Raw genomic sequence first — 13,350 nt, 5'->3', positions numbered from 1 at the left:
AGGTGAACATTGTTCTGGTTGGGGTAATTTCTGGAAATAAACACAGGTCGATGACGCGTGTAATCAATCAAAAAGGATTATCACCGTTCTTGGGTAAACATAAATGTTTTAATCGATAGGTTCCGGTACTCTATCATTCACATTCTTTGAGACATCGTAGGTATTCAACGTGATAAAATCATCTGTCTATCGGGCGTCGCTCTGCGATTGCAATTTCATCTGATTCTTTGCCTATCATTGCACGTCATTTAGATATAATAATATTAATTTATTTGTTACCATCCTATAAAAGTCTCTATCTGTTGTCAACCAGAGGATACATCTAGATTTTATCCTTCTAAAAGCTGTCATTGGGTTATTAAACCCTTGTTATTCGAGCCTATCAAAATGTATAACGCGGTGATCCTCGACCGGCCGATGAGTCATACGCAAGCTACATTCTCCGAAAACTCGTTAGTCACATCCTAACTTAATAGTTAACGAAGCAAGCACAGTAGAAACATTAACTTTTATTTCACTTAGTACGCCAGGGCTGTACAAATGCGGTTTTGTAATTACGCAGCCCTCCGAAATGACATTAATTCAGTGCTCAACCACAATCCAGATGCTTTAATTACATAGTGATATTAAATCCAGTTTAATAATACTTCAAAGTAGGCTGTCAACCCTATTAGTGGACTTACATTCGTAATATCTGTCTCTTCATGAGAATTATGTAAATTACATATTGTGCGAGTTTCTCAGCGTCGAAAACAATGGCATACGTTTTAGTGGTCAGCTCCAATGAGAAAGGGCTTTGCCCACTAGAAGGACGCTGATATTTAACGAGGTATACCAATAACAGGACAAGTACATAAATAATTGTTTTCTTCGAAGTCTGAAGGCTCCATTAAGTAAGTGGGCATGGCACGCACTTCTATTCTGTGGGTCAGTTTTCTTGCGTACCCGTTAGTATTAACTAGGTATGTAGTTGGTTTTCCCAAGTTGGTGGTATTTTTATTAAAGTTCTTAACTGGTGTTAATTATTACTTTGTCTTCAGTTCCATGGAGTATTAACAATAATTTCAGGTTTATCAGGTTTATAACAGGTTTGAGAATAGCGGAAAGTTAATAATCAAGTCCGAACGGTCTTTGAAAATGGCGTCCTGAAAATAAAGTAATCAAAGCATAAAATCGATGTAACATTTTGATCTGAGTAAATAGCCATTCAGATGGGTAATTTGTTCTTCATTTTTTCCTTCATTTATTGTACGTTCGCCGTTGGAACGGCATCTCCCCTAAAATGTGTTTCGAACCGCCTACACAATTTTCTCCCTAGCCTCAACGATTTATTGAATGTAGGTACTTTCATGATATTTTATTTCTGAAACGGAGGTTAATGCCTTTAAAGATATTAATGACCAATAATTATGGTACTTATTGGTTCTAGGAATAACCAAATGAATAAAATATTACCTTTAAACAGTTCTTGGGATTACTGCTAATAAAATTAAGATGGTTTTAAGCCAAAGGGAAACGTTTTTAATGTCATTTTATAAGTAAGAAATCTATTTGTAATAATCAATGTCTAATCTAATTGCCGCATTGACATCACAATCAACATAGCAATAATATCGACCTTATCATCCATCGAAAGATGGAGTAGATCTCAATAGCATTTGAACAATATCTTATCAGCTATAGAGTATACTATTTACCTACAATACTCCGAAGAATGGAATATTTTATATTCTAGGGCGGCCTTTGTGCGGAATATAAATGGTGAGATATTTTTATACGAAGTATTTAGGGATTATACCTCCTGATACTTTTGATTGGCGGGCCTGTTATGTTTTCAAGAAAAACTTTCTATTTTGGGAATTCAGGTGATGTTAAAGAGCGATTACGTAATCACGAAAGCTGGGCAGGTGCTTTTCAAAACAAGTCATTTCGAACATTATTTTTCACTTGTGAAGAAGTGACTAGTTTTCATGATTCCTTGCTTTTCAGTCTGGTTTTAGGACTAAGTCGTTACAAGATTAAGGGAAAGGAACATTTTTAAATATCATACAACATTTCAAACAACATAAATAACATACACAATATAGGTTTTCAATTTAAGTAGCCTTAATCGGAACCAGTGATTGCTTCCCCAAAACCCGTTGAACCCGTTCCATTGAACAAGTAATAAGTTAGAAATTAACTAAACTCGTCTAGATTAGTCTACGTTTGGCTCACGAATCAATCAATATTGACTCTGGCGACGGATTATCTAATTTCGTTATTACTGAACTTCAATCTTGTACGTTAATTGGAAACCGGGGGTAAGGTCAGCAGTGGAATTATCTGGCAACTACCAGATGCCGAATAATAACCCAACCGTTTCGGAATCCCATCGTCATATTATGGCACCGTAATATCCGATACCTAGTCATAAACAAAATAAGAAGAAGAAATAGTCGGCTCTACATTCAAGAGTAGTCAGGTCTAATTATTGAATTAACTAATCACAAATTAAAATTATTAGTTAGTAAGCTGCAGGCCTTTTTAGGGCACTTATGTGTTTTGAGTGTACGTCCCAATAAAGCTAGCCCTAGGTACCACTACTTCGGGACAACATATAGGCTGGTGTTGAGAAGAGACGGACGAAACTCAGTGACTTCATCAAATGATTTGTATGAGTTTAAATAGTTTCCTAATACGAGCCTTAAATAATAAAGTCGTGTGTTAACCGTCAAAAGAAATCCAGCGATATATCAACACTTGTTGATTCAATCTGGAAAGATGTAACAATTCTAAGAACGATTACTAACTGAAAGATTTAGGTAAATGTAAAAACAAGAAATAAATTGGTTAAACGCCCGTTACAGATGCTGGTAGGATGTTATTTATGAGCATGCAAGAGTGTATCGTGTCTTTGCTAGAGTTAAATATGAAAACGCGTGTTAGATAGTAATTATTTATTATTATTGTCTATTACAACTTGAATAGCAAGACGATCGATGACGTAATAGCATTAAAAGTGTTAAGTAGATATTAACGATGTTGTGCATTGTCGAGTCGGGCGTAGCAAAAGTATAAACTTCTCTCTCAGTGAAAGGTATTCAAATAAACGTTGGAAGAGATTCATCGCAGGCGCAATTAAACTTTAGAAAATATTCAAAACCGTGGCAGAATGAAACAAGTTGTGCGGTGGCATCGGCCCGTTTGCGTCATCAAGTTCAGCAAATTTTTACGCTACTTGATTTGGCGATAGCAACGACCCGCGGACCCAGGGTTACTCCCAACTCAGTTCACGCAATTTCGGGTCTATTTGTCACTATCGCTTATGTCGGCATTTAGCATTGAACATTGTGTGAGAGGATTGAAAGTATTTGAAACTTTGGATAATGTTGGGAATAGTCCCGCATTCGCTGCACGCCATAAAACTGTTTCGTTTTTTAGCTGACAACTATAGAAGAGGTTCGAATACTGCTGCTGAAGAAAAATGTTAGCTTGATGACCACGACAAAAATACAGGGTGTTACTTTGCATTCTTGCCATATTTACAGAGGTTACTATATTACTGATACTGAACACAAATCCGTAAAAAAATAATGCCCGAAAAAAATTTTTTTTAATCTTGAGTATTTTATTTTATCGACAATCTGTTAAACACATCACTAAATTATCGTAACGCATGCACATCACTTGTTGGCGATGGCGATGAAGACTTTTTTACTTTTTATTGTATTTTTAAATATCTATTGCAATCTATTGTCTTTAAAATGTCTTTTTGACACTTGTAAAAAACTGAGAAATCCATCAATCACAAATCACGTTATAAATAATACAAAAATGACTGAAGTGTATTCAAACAACGAATAATTTAATCAAAATGGTGCTTGGAGTGTCTGCAAGACGTCTTAGACGAAATGCTTGATGACGTACCCTTAGCGTTACACCAAATGCTCTACTACCAGCAGGATGGTGCTCCCCCACAATAAGGACGTCAAGTGCGCGAATAATACGTTTGGTGAACAGTGGATTGGACGAGGGGTCCAGTAGCTTGGCCACCACGATCCTCGGACCTGACACCAATGGATTTTTGGAGTGACTTGAAACGACTGGTATGCGCAGAAGAGATAAACAGTGTAAACGCGTTACATGAAAGGATTGTTTTAGTGAAACTGTGAGACAAAACGTTTATGTGTTGCGAAAACTAAAGCGAAAAACCTACGCTTCGCCGTGCTAGACTGTGCCTTCATCAGAACGGAGGACACTTTGAACACTTGCTTCGCAGTACGTAAACTTTGTAAGTAGGAACTTATAAATAAATAATTAATTGTGAATAAGGTGATTTCATTTCATACTTAATTTATTAATTTGTAAAAATAGGGTACAATGTTAAAATTAATTGAAACCCTAATAATTATTACGTATTTTTGACGGTCTTAAGCCCGTAAAGTAGAAAGGAAAATCTGAAATCAACTGAAGAGTATTTTAAAATAATTATTATGACTGGATAAAAAGTCTGGTACCCAGAGCCATAAAACAACAGATTATTAAGAACTAGGCCACGCCCTCTAGGTTTATTCCACTTGCACCTGTAGAACGTGCGAGACAAAATGGGTTTATTCCAATTTGTACTGAAAAACCAAATTTACTAAAATCTTAGTGTACTTTCTTTATGGGAGTCTCTTGTTTATCTTAAATAATAGGTATTGTTCCCTACTTTTATCTCTGTGAATATGGCAAGAATGCAAAGTAACACGGTGTATAATATTCCTAGGAGTAACTTTCCTGGAGAATTAAAATAACAAATCTTGCTATGGAGGAAGATTTGTTATTCATTTTTGTAGTTTACTATGGAGTAAACTACAGCAAAAAAATCCCGACTTTTCAGGAAAATCCCAGTCGTATGGTAACCCTAAGTATATCCATATGGAATGCAATGCGAGCCCGCCGGTAGAGTCCGATAGTTTCCCGGGCGGGTGCACACCGAATATAAAGCAACCGTCCGTAATTTATTATCATCCAATCTTTCGCCAGATAAAAATGTGCCATTGGCGAGCTCGTGAATTCTAGGGGAAAATCCAAAGTTACGTAGTAAATTCACATCCATGTTGATTCGGAGAATGAACCGAACCGACATTCGACTGTGAACTGAAATACAAATGTAAAAGTCTCTATTTGTCTGTTTTATAACAAAAATAAAATTTAGTCAACCTAAAGTTTTACTGTAGGATGAACATTTTATTGTATGACAATCCAAATACATTATTCTGCTCAGAAAAAAAGTGCTTTTAATCGCTATAAAGTAGACCGAAACTCACGAAGCCGTGGAAGTAAACAATAAAGTGTCTGCTAACAGCTTCTTAAAAGGTTTCTAAATGTCAACACGCCCCGCATCAGTCACAATAGTCGGAGGGAAAGCGGGTATGTAAATATTACAATATCGGCTTAATCACCTCACGCACGTGCGCGGGAAATAATGTTATTTTCAGTGACGCGACGTTGAATCCAATTCTCATCCGCACGCAGCCATATAATCTCTAAGCCGAGCAATTGGCGAAAATGAAACCTTACCGCATAGACAATAGGGCTTACCTATCTGAGGTCACAGTCATTAAACTCGTACCCATCAAAAATACTAAGCCGTTCGGGTGATTTCATGCATTGAAACTAAACTCAGGTTATTGTTAGCCTTGTCAGGCTGTTGCTTAAACTCGTATTGAGAGCAGTTCGGAAAACTGAAGGCTGAAATATGACTCATGGCCGCCTGTTATTTATTAGGTGGTTGACTGTGATTGCTGAAATTTCCTTCGATATTCATGAGCCTATAATTCATCTATTTCTATTATTGTTTTTCTTTGTGGATTGCAAGCGTAGCGCTTGCACTGAAAATTATACGCACATTTCCAATATTCGATGTTTGTTGGGGTGTCTGCTTTTGCCTGTTGTATTGTACTGACAATCTACTGTTGGTACTGTGACGTCTTATTTAGCTGCAATAGATGCTACTTTGCCATAAAAATGTATCATCTGATGTGCTGTCCACTGTACAAGGATTTAAACTCTAACAAAAGTACCTACGATATTAGAAATGCTGCAAAGACTTGGTTTAAGCTCTCCATTATACGCCTGTTTATTGCAGCGTCTTATGTACTACGTAACTTTACTATTATTTGATGTTATGCAAAAGTACACGATTTCTTTTGTGCTCAGCCATAAAAAATAGTCTGTGGAAACCGCGCATTATCATAACTGCCTACGTCGCATAATGTCTTCCATTTTGCTATTAAAATGCAAAATACGTCAGTTCCATGCATCCTCCGCTTTTCTTAAGCTACACTCGTGTACACCTCATTAGTCAGTGTACTCAAAATAATCCATTCACTTGCCGCAACCAATTTCTATTCATGAGTGTTGTAGTGCACACCTGTTTACTCACAATTTTGGTTAACAACATGTGTAGGTTTCCGTCTGGGAGATAGGCTAGCTAGTCTTATTGCCTATTTCCATGACAAAAGATCTGATAAAAAATATAGTTAGAATTAATTATTAAATTGGGAGACTATCTTATGATCGTATCGCGAGCAGATCAATCAATACTATAAAATAACTATAGGCCGCTACCAACCGGGCAACATGGAAAGCATTGGGTGCAAGACTGTGTTCAGAAGTGGACAATGGACATCATATGGCTGAGATGATGATGATGATAATAAATTAAATCCCAACTAATATTATAAATGCGAAAGTAACTCTGTCTGTATGTCTGTCTGTCTGTCTGTTACGCTTTCCCGCTTAAACCTCGCAACCGATTTTGATGAAATTTGGCATAGAGATAGTTTGAGTCCCGGGAAAGAACATAGGATAGTTTTTATCCCGGTTTTTGAAACAGGGACGCGCGCGATAAAGTTTTTCTGTGACAGACAAAATTCCACGCGGGCGAAGCCGCGGGCGGAAAGCTAGTAATTGAAGCATTGGGAGCAACAAGGGCGTTCGGCACCGAAAGCCCGTTTTGATGTTATTAGATCAAAACATGCACTGTACCATCTAGTTTAACATCCCAAAAACTCGTTTCGATCAGCCGCTCCCTGATGGCGTGAGAATAATTTATGTCACAAGTGGCGCTACGCCCTTGTTGCACACAGTAACAAAAGTGCGTTTAAATTCGACCTGTATGCAGTTTTTGAAAACTTATTAATATAGAAAACGACTGTAGACTAATTTTGAGACTTCCAGTGACTTGGCCCCCTTTTAGATTGGTCCAAGGACCAAGTCGCCAGACTGAATTTTCAATAATTTATTCCTCCGGCAAATGGACTCATTTTAAGATTCTAGAGTAGATTTGTGTTGATTTGGTGTTTACTTTATTAACAAAAACATTGAAGGTTCACCTTTTTAGCTCCGGAAATTGCGGCAACCAGTTAAAAATACAAGAAAATATTTAAAAATTAAATCCGGCGACTTGGTCCGTATACCTAGCTAAAAGTGAGCCAAATGAGTGGTTGAAACTGGTCCTGACCTTCCAGGCAGGCCTGGAGGATCAGGCTAGATCTTCCAGGCAGGCCTGGAGGATCAGGCTAGATCTTCCAGGCCAGTTGCAGCTGATTCGGAAGATTCCCTTCAGTCTAGTGAATATTTTGATAAATCTGATTAAAACACGAAATTCCGGAAAAAATATTAAGAAAGTTGAATATTTTAACGGTGATTGTAATAAATACACATGTTTAACTTACATCTTAATTAAAATTAATAAAATAAGTATTCAAATTGCTATATATTTTCCATAAAAAATAATAATTAAATTAACGTCCTATCTGTTTACCAGTTTGGTGCAACAAGGGCGGATAACACAAGTAAAAAAAATCGCATTTAAAGATGTTTCCGATTGCTTTAAAATTTTTATAATACCTTAATCTTATTGCTAAATCATGGGACTAACAAATAATAAAATAAGTGTAAATCAAATTATAAACATAAAAAAAATATAAGACATTAAAACTTTCATTGTCAATTTTCTCGAAACTCAATTTTACGAGATACGCCCTTGTTGCACCCAATGCTTCAATTACATAAATGGATTTTGAGCTTTACGCCTTGAGGTTTTACATTTTCTGGTAGGTTTCAGACGACAGAATATTCCAGCAGAAATATGATACTCTATTTTGAAACTATGTGTAGAATTGTAAGATGCAATGACAAAGCTAGTAAATTGTTCCCGTTTGTCGGTGAAAGAGCTTCATAATTACAGGTGCTGGATTACTAGCAAGGTACTAATGGTAGGGTTGGAAAACACTTCTCTGTAGTACATGCGTATAACAAGCTACGGAAGTCATTCAGCTTAAGGAAGCAGGTCACCGAGTGACTGTTTGACGCTCCAAAATATAAATCTACCTACCTGAAGTTGGCTTTACGCGTAATTAATATAGTATGAAGTTGACAGACATTTTGTAAAACTAGACATCAATAGAAGGGGAAAAATAATAAGCATTAAAATATGTTGTATTACATAAAATATGAAATTCAGTATATAATAATTCACTGGTAAAAAATCAATACGTTAGGAACCTTTATGAGAAATGTTCAAACAAGTTCATGAAAGAGTAGAGTGAAAATGTAATATTTCATTACCTATAGAACTGCTTTCGCAGGACAACTTTCTAACTTCTTGTTTGTATTTATTAGTTGAATGCCTGTTTCAGATTCAACATGGATCCCAACTCCCAGGTCTTTTATTTGTTAAGACACAAAAAAGGATAGAGTCATAAGCGAAAAGTATTTGACGCTTACGTGTTGGTTGAAAACAACTCGGCAGTTCGAACCCCGCTGGGGACAATCGTTATTATGATAACTAAAAACATTTAAATCTCATAGAATATCATCATCGCCAAGGATGGCATAATTTAGATAGATGAACTAGGAAGCCTTATCCTCAATTGAAATGGACGTAAAGCAAGATCATCATACACACAAAAACGCAAGTGCTTAAAAATATATCTACACAAACGGAGAACTTATTGATCCTTGAATAAAATTGTACCTTTATTTTCATATTTTTGCAAAGCTCTATCCAATGGCTTCTTTGAACGGGTCTTGTTTTCACAGAAGTTTAATTAATACTTGTAACTATGTCAGGGTGACTCATCGAGCCCTAGTTCGCATAAGTTCCGAGGCGTCTTCATAAAGGAGGGCTTATTTATTAGAAAACACTGCATTGATTGGTCAATACAACATAGTTTGCAAAGCGAACAGTTGCGAGGGAAAACCGCGTAGTATTCAAGTAATTAGTATTCCCAAACCATCATTGTCATCTGATTTGTCGAAGCTTCAAGGTTTTTGTGCCAAACGTGTTACGGTAACGACAGATAATCATATTTTAGTAAAGACTACATCGAGCAAGCGTCGCTCATTTATATTTATGACGTTTTGAGTCTATATCGATATTTTATGCTGCTCACAGCTGTAAATGTGCGATACGCTACGTCCTAACCGTTCCTTTGGACAACTCAATGAAGTAAAAACTATTTACATACTCAGAAAGCAATTGGTTATCGTGTTTTATCTTACGAGTCAAGATCTCAAGATTCATTAACTCGCGATTCATTCGCCTATCAATCATCTTGGGGTCCATAAAAATAGGAATGGAGGTATCTTTTAACACATAATTACACATAACATTTCCATTTGCTTGATGGAGTGATCGTGTATCAGTGTTAACTAGAACCACTATGAAGCATGCGACACTAGTACTGGCTAGTTATTGCGTGTTCATATAGTTCTTTAATCGTGTTTAGATAATCAGTTGCACTGGACAACAAGCTGAAGTGACGGTTTCTACATAACATCAGGGATTTCCTTTTAAATTTGTATCATGTTAAGCTCATTTGTTGTCCAATGTTTATCTCCACTAAATTATGAGAAAGATGTAATCGAATTTGTGTCAACAAATATTTTATGTTTGTCTTCCAGAATAAATCTTAAGGTATGGAATCTGGAAGGCAAGCAGTGTGCACCTTATGATACAGTAGTATCATAGTATATCTCAATCCCCTGTGAGTCATCCCCATTCCTGTGTGTCACTCCTTTTGTCAGGATTTATCTAAATCTAACAGACAAGTCTAACAGTGAAAATAGCTAAATATTGGGAGTTGCAAAATCAGTTAAGTGGTTAGCTTAACCCTTAAGTAACATCCTTATTTTTGGTTACACATTGAACACCCTGGGGGAAAAAATTACCCCAAACGGAAATAGAAAAAAATTAAATAAATATTTAAAATCAATTCAATTTGTGATTTATATCTTTTAGCGGGCTCACTAAATTTACGATTGCTTTAAAAAAAATCGTCTACCTAGCGTAAAAAAACATCTAAATCAATCATAACAAAAAACAAATAATTTTTCATTTGCAACTAATAGTCTCCACAATGGTCTTCTAGAAAAATCTTGGAAAGTTATTGTGGGAACTAAAAACTTACACTAATCGGACATCGATTAAATGCTTTAAACACATTTTAAACTCAAAGTTAAATAAAACGAAATTTCTGGACTTATAAAAAAGAAAAATAATAAAAACTTGTTTTTTTATAAAATTATGAGAAATTATTTTTTATTTTATTTTATTCCTAATTATTATTTACAAAACACATCAAACACATTGAATTATTACATAATTATTACTTTCGAGCTCTATTTCTGTGTCGAATTTATGAACGCTTTGTTCTTAGGGGATGTCTTCAAAGTTCGAAAAGTATCATGTAAATCAAGCTTTATTTATCTGTCTACATTCTCGAGACAACGTGCTACTTGATCGTCATTTAAATATTTACTAATTTTGTTTAAATACTATAAAAACCTATGAATAACATGTTAGGTAATGATAAATTAAAGCAGGCGTAACTAACACCCTGGGGTAAATTTCTACCCCACCTAAATGTAAAAGCCAAACGGATGATTATTTTCATATGCCGCGTCTACGAGCTTAAAGCCCACGCTCTGCATTGAGAATACACAAAACGACATTGCACTAGCTTCGCTAGAAAAAAGATAGGTCAATTTTTATGCGCCTGGGGTAAAAAATTACCCCACGGTGTTACTTAAGGGTTAAAGTTCAACTAAAGTTTTGATGCTCTTGTAAGTTGGCAAAGTTCGTGCACCTTCTTCCGGGTTCTAGAAGTTGGATTCGGTCAATAAGGACGCTCGAGGAGTGCCTTGAGTGCTTTTCAACTAGATCTAGAAGCCTTCCGGATCCTATATTATATTTCTGTGTAAAATAATAATAAGTAGGTTATTATTACTTACTTATTAGTTTTCATTTTCAAATATTGCACATTCATTCCATGAATCAATTTTAACGTTGGTGGTTAATGCTGTTTCGAGGTCAGTGCAAGAAGGCAAATGGCGAGTCGAAATGCGGGTGACGAGTATATATATGACTAACTATTTTCGACGGTTAGCTATTGCCTCGTCATATTCATACTCATTCAAACTATTATGATAAGTAAACGCGAAATGAAATGCGTCTGTTAGTTTGTTATGTTTGCTCGCCATCAACAGAAGTAACATTGATTAATTTCGGTTAGAGATACGATTGTAGTTGGCTAAAAGAAAAATACAGGTTGTCGTTTCTCAGGTCTTTTTTTATGCAAGACAAGGTAGGTGTTTTACCGCAAACGCACCTGGTGATAAGTGAGATGCAGTCTAGGATGGTACATACATAATATCTACCCTGTAAGTGCCTATTCATTCTCGCCTTGAAAAGGCCCGGATTAAAGTCCCTATATCGATAAATCGAAAAATTAAATCATATTCTTGCTTTTGATACTAATTTAAATAGGGTCCTTATCGTAATTAGATACGTAGATAAAAATGGCCATTCACACGAAATAATTTAGATGATTAGGAGCATTTCAGATATTGACACGCGCGATAAGCACCTGTGACAGAGCGAAATCTACACGGGCATAGTGCAAGCAAATTCCAGTATTTGATGTTATAGTAGACGACGCGTAAATCAAGCTATGCTCTTATGTACTTGTAACAGGTGTGATTTTTCAACAAAAATTTATAGTTTAATGTGCAGCTGTCAACGGAAAAAATCTCTAGACGCTCTTCGTATGAGAAAACGGTAGCCATATCAACGCGACTTTTCTGCGCATCTAGCGTTTTGGCAAGTGTCGAACCGAATCCAATGACCGGCTGACGAACTAGCGTTTGTAAACAATACTATAATGCGACAGTGATTTGTCTATTTTTGGGTATTTTTTGCAAAGTTGTAAGACAAGTATGCCACTTTTAGGTATCGAACTTTTAAAGCTGTGTGAAACTTAAGTACTGACGTTTTATTTGTTTACATACAAGTGCCTAGAGGCGGATGACCGACCAATAAACGATGGTTATTGGTCTTGAGTAGCAATGATGACACCCAGTTGCAATTTATTTCAAGGTAAGTGAAGCATTGCGGAAATATATTCAATTTTATGTATATGTATTTTCATTCTGCTTGGGTCGAACTTTTTTTTATGCCAAGGCAGGTAAGCCTACATATTTGACAACAATCGAACCTGGTGTTTAGTAGGATGCAGTCTAGGATGGTACATAATAATATCTGCCTTGTAAGTGTCTATTTACTCTCGCCTTGAAAAGGCCCCGATTATAGTCTTCGGGAAAGACAGATTTCAATAGCCAGATAGCTTTTGTGTCATCATTATATTTTTACAGATAAATCCTCAAATCAATGCTTCTCATTAGTACAAAAGATAGACATCGAATGAGATATTCTGATCTATCTTTATACAATTAAACTCAACGCATTGGAGATGGATCTGAATCATCACGTTTGCTTAAGTGATTACATTAGATTGCTTATGTAGAAGTCAAACTGCATTAGAAGATGCCCCAACGTAATTGAACAAGACATAGCTAGATTGTAGATTACTTATTATTTTACAGTTGCCCATTCCACTTACCATTGAGTGGAACTAGTGACAACTTAACCGTACTATGTACAAACCATGGCACATCCAGCTTAACATTGAGGTCTCTTATGTCATTGTAACAGGTGCTATTATGCAACCAAAATGTAGTCTGATGTGCTGTCATCTGTACAACTCGACTGAATTGCATCGCCTTAACTGTACCGTAACTATAACTATAACCGATATTTTTGTATGGTGTTTGACAGACTTGACGTTTAAAAGCCACCATCTTACTTTAGCGTTTCGACGCTAAAGTAAGATGGTGCAACCCTAGAGTTGTCTAAATATAACTCAAAGGTAACTGACTGACTGACTGACATAGTGATCTATCAACGCACAGCCCAAACCACTAGACGGATCGGGCTGAAATTTTGCATGCAGGTATTTGTTATGACGTAGGCATCCG

At 36.2% G+C, this 13,350-nt stretch overlaps 1 protein-coding gene across 13 annotated transcripts in view; it reads right to left on the bottom strand.

Moving 5' to 3' along the window:
- Nucleotides 1-13,350, bottom strand: part of gish (casein kinase I gish) — a 47,993-nt gene that overhangs the window by 28,784 nt on the left and 5,859 nt on the right. The window lies entirely within an intron of this gene.

Source organism: Ostrinia furnacalis, unplaced genomic scaffold (assembly GCF_004193835.3).
Source record: "Ostrinia furnacalis isolate ACB-3 unplaced genomic scaffold, ASM419383v2 OfSCF1110, whole genome shotgun sequence".
In the NCBI taxonomy this organism is placed as follows: domain Eukaryota; kingdom Metazoa; phylum Arthropoda; class Insecta; order Lepidoptera; family Crambidae; genus Ostrinia; species Ostrinia furnacalis.
This window is presented reverse-complemented; position numbering and strand designations above follow the sequence as displayed.